This window comes from Xyrauchen texanus, chromosome 44, assembly GCF_025860055.1.
Source record: "Xyrauchen texanus isolate HMW12.3.18 chromosome 44, RBS_HiC_50CHRs, whole genome shotgun sequence".
In the NCBI taxonomy this organism is placed as follows: domain Eukaryota; kingdom Metazoa; phylum Chordata; class Actinopteri; order Cypriniformes; family Catostomidae; genus Xyrauchen; species Xyrauchen texanus.
In genome coordinates, this window is record NC_068319.1 from 26,419,651 (window position 1) to 26,424,080 (window position 4,430).

The 4,430-nt window shown below is 35.3% G+C and overlaps 1 long non-coding RNA gene across 1 annotated transcript; it reads right to left on the reverse strand.

Moving 5' to 3' along the window:
- LOC127636469 (uncharacterized) lies at positions 1-4,137 on the reverse strand. Its single transcript, XR_007969608.1, has 4 exons — positions 3,996-4,137; positions 3,691-3,814; positions 796-860; positions 1-627 (listed from the first exon to the last, which is right to left on the reverse strand). It is a non-coding gene; the product is annotated as an uncharacterized LOC127636469 (long non-coding RNA).
- Between the last annotated feature and the right edge of the window lie 293 nt (positions 4,138-4,430).

The following is a 4,430-nucleotide window of genomic DNA, read 5'->3' on the forward strand; positions in this document are numbered from 1 at the left end:
AGAGCAGAGCTTTAAAAATATAGTTCAAAAGTACCTTTATTGAAAATAGTGCAATACAAACATTGAGCAAGCTTAAGACAATAGTGGTGTTGAAAAAACACAAATACTATTTTTAAACGTATGTAAGTGCAAGAAGAGATGTCTAACGTATAAGCAGATTTTACTGTTAAAATACATTTAGTAAAATTTTCAGACTTTAAAAAGTGCCTTTGACAATAAAGGCAATATCAGAGCTGCACGGCTTCAATGCACCTTCATCATTTTATAACACCTTTGACATTTATAACATCTCTAGAGCTTCATCTGTGATTCACATTTGAAAATTCAGCCATTGAAAAACCCATAAAGATCGACTAGTAATCGAAACAACAACAGAAATGCAGTCAGCACATGAGTGCATCACACCTTGCTGGGAAACAAGTGACTGTAAAGTACACTAAATACATTCAAAATAATTCAAGCAAATAAATGTCTTCACAGCTTCATCAACAGCAGTCAATGGGCACCATCATCCTCTACTGGGAGTTCATCAGCACCAGCGTGTTCATAAACTTTACAAGCAGTTCCACATTCATCCACTGGGTGAAGTCATGACGTCATTCTCATTCTTTAATGTGCTGGAGTTTTCTATGGAGAAACATCAAATAAAAATGATGAATATAATGTGATCTTTCATCATTATAATAGTTCCAGTCAAAAATGGCAGGCATATTTCTGCTATATCTTTGTTTATTTCTGTTAAACACGTCAGTTTTTCTTAGTTTATTCTCTGAACATGAACTGTAAACATCTCACCTCATCTGGGACCACCTCAAATATGTCAGAATAAGATTTTACTGGTCCACCATGATCATGAAAGACTGGAAATCAAAAAGAAAACATCGAATTATTTTCATATACACAACATTTGGTTCTGGTCCACTAATTTGATTGGACGAGCGGTGTTCCAAATGTGTTGATATTTCGTATAACAGCAATGGAACGTTTCACTGTTTGTATCAATGAACTGAGCTTGAAGAAATACATTCATATTCAGAATTGAAATGTCTTTAAAAATGATTTTAAAAACTACTCAAAGCTTCCATTCCTTTTTCATATTAGTTTACTTCTGCAGGTTTCACAACAGGTGGCATGTTCAAATTCCTGATGTTAAATAGTATAAAATATATATATATATATATATATAGGCACTTACACTGGAAGTGAATGGCTCCCTACCTGTAAACGTTAAAATATTGAAAAGTTAAGCCACAAAATGGAAACAATGTGATAAAATTGCTCGCTAATCTTTCCTGTGTAGTTATATCCAATTTTACAATTTCTTTGCCATGCCAAGTTTTGCCAAGTGCTTTTATAAAATGATTCAAGCTTCACATTTCTGCCTTTAAACACCCCAAACATTGGCCACATTAACTTCCATTGTAAGAGTGCCACACTTCAACTTTGATTTTTGCTTCTTTGAAAAGGAGGGACAAGTTACAATACATTTTTGTAATATGAAATATGTCATTTACTGATGGTGGCCCAAGGGTGCATGGCACAACAAAATGAGCAAATCATATAAAAGCTGAAAGCACAATGGAAATAAAGCCACAACACAACAACGTTAAGACACAAAATAACAGAACAGCCACAGCACAACAATATTAAGCCACAACACAATGATGTCCACCACTTTCTCTGGTTCAGTTGAGTGCATCGCCAGCATCACTGGAGAAACTTAGATTAAATCCAAGACTGTGTAAAGTGATATACTTCCCTTGCAACTCTTTCCCATTGTATTGTTTATGCACTTGCCCATGATGTGTTCATTTATGTTTTTTTTTACATAAACTGAACACAATTTATCGATGTCTATACTAAATTATGAAATCTAAATAATAGAGCTTATATCAAATAAAAAAGCAGTCCTGCCAGTCACGTTAGAGGGCATTATAATTATTGTTATTATTATTATTTCTCTCGAGAAAATTGTGTCTTATTTACGATTTACCTGGCTGATCTCACAGTAAGATCGGAAAGGGTAGGTCAACTTTTCTTTATCTAAAATCGGCATATACTTACCGAAATTCAGAACACTGTCACTTGTGGCCAAAGCGGTAAGTGTTCTTGGGCGTATGATCTTGTGTGAGCGACATTTTCTGGGTGTAATGTCCACGAAGTGAGTTGTTTTCTGCTGTACAGGCACATAGGAGGAATGCCTGTTTATAAAGTCTACAACCCAACCCAAACCTATACCTAACCTTAACCATAACCATTGGTGTTAAAGTTAGGTTTTGAAAATACAACATCCATAGCACAACCGTCACTGATAATGCGATCGTGATTACTCCCTGGTCATGATGGGATTCATTCCACGGTGTTCCCCGCTGACGTGACGTGCATCTCACATAGAAATCAGCAAGTGTGTGCCGATTTTTCTTTAGCCATAATTGGTACACATTGACCAAATTTGAAAACACTGCCCCAGAGGCTAAAGCAGTAAGTGCTTCAGAGCAAATACACAAGTGTGACATCCATTTATATCCAGAAGCCAGTTGTAGAAAGAATTGTATTCAGCTAAACAGGGTGTAAAACATTGAAGAGAAATGCTTATTTTATTTAATCTACTACTGTTGCCTATCCTAGGGTACCGGAACTTTCGGGAAACAGCATGCTGACTTCCCGTGTGATCATCATGTAGGATTTACTCATGATCGGGAGTAGGTGTTCATTTTGTTTGTACCTACTAAGGTCATGAATCATAAAATGTACATCAGACCGGCTTTTCGAACAATTTCCCAAAGAAATTGCCCATTGTGCTTTAGACATCTGAGAACTCTGTTTATTCTCAGCACAAAATCTAAACTCAGTCGGTGCATTTACAGTTTTTGGATTTTACCTGCAGTTGCAATCAAAGTGCATTCTTGAATTAAAATAACACATATAATTATGTTCCTGACAATTTCTGTAAATACTAGCCATTGTGCTGTGTGACATTAGATCAATATTATTAATTATAATTCTTTATAATTAAAGAGCCTACATTCAATTAGTCCCTTTACCACAGTATATAAAGAGCGCTTCATAGAATTGACATTTAAGAAAAATAACAAAATATACAATTGGTCTATATTCATGTTCACCAGATACCAGCGTCTTTAGAATGGGCCGTCTTCATTTTATATATCTTGTTCTTTGCATGCACGGTTCGTCAACCCACTTACACCTAGACTTAGTGCATACTTGCATGGAAATACCAAAATTCATGGCCATGCCACTTATGTTTAAGACATTGCGATCTTGCAATAGGGCCAGAAGTGTGTAAGGTCTAGTTTCACCAAAAGGAACTGCAAAACTAAACATTGTTTTAAAACATTGTCTTCCATTGGTCGAACAAATAGATTGTCCTGAACTCACTGCATCAGTTGATTCAATGTTGCTTTGTCAGGCGGTCAAACACTCAAACAGAACAATGATGTGATAACACCACAGGCCTACAGAGATACACTTTTCTGGGAAATCAGCCTAGGCTATATGAATGGTTTACTTATAATTATCTGCATGTTAATCTGTAATAAAAAAGTATCAGTTTTAGCTACAATTTCACATACATAGAGTACTGGCCACTGGTGTCCCAGTCAACAAACAAAAAAAAAAAAATCACATCATATACACCGCACAGTATAAATGTGTTGATATTATACTCACAATTTAGTGTTTTTTCAATGCTGTTTTGTTTTGTCATTTTATGTTTGTTGCTCTCCTGTGATCTGGGGTTGTGTGATTGACCCTCTTTGCACACCATCTTTCACTCTTTCTCTTTTCTTGCTTTCTGTTGATTAAACTGCAGTCTTAAGTATACTTGTTACCATCTATCCAGTCTCAAAATTTCCATTTTACACTTTTAATTTAAACAATATGAAAATAAATGTATAAAAAAAAACACACTAAAAATCTACACCAAATTTAAATTTGATATATATTGCATATAATTATATATTTATGTGTATTACCTTGAGTTTGAAATAAAAACATTGATGGAGTGCAGAAATATCCAGCTTTTACAAAATTCTGTAACTCCTTCTGATCATAGGCACCATATATGTTAATCCCTGCTGGTTGGCCACACCTTTACTGCCGAACACTAGACAGGGAAATGTTCCTTTGAAAACTAGTCAAACAGGTACAGGGTGGGACACATAGACTCCTACTATACCAAAGGTTTGTGTTGCAATCGCATCTTCACTTTTATTACAGGTTAATGTTGATGAACAAGGAAACAATTGTCTGAAGTTCAGGAGGTGGGTTCGAGTTGAACATTCATGTGGACAGGCTAAACTACTGTCTTTATTCATTTACTTATTAAGATAACCTCAGTAACCAACAGAGTAACATACTAATAATGCGGAGTGTGGGGTTTACTTTTAAGATGATCTAAAGAGACTAGT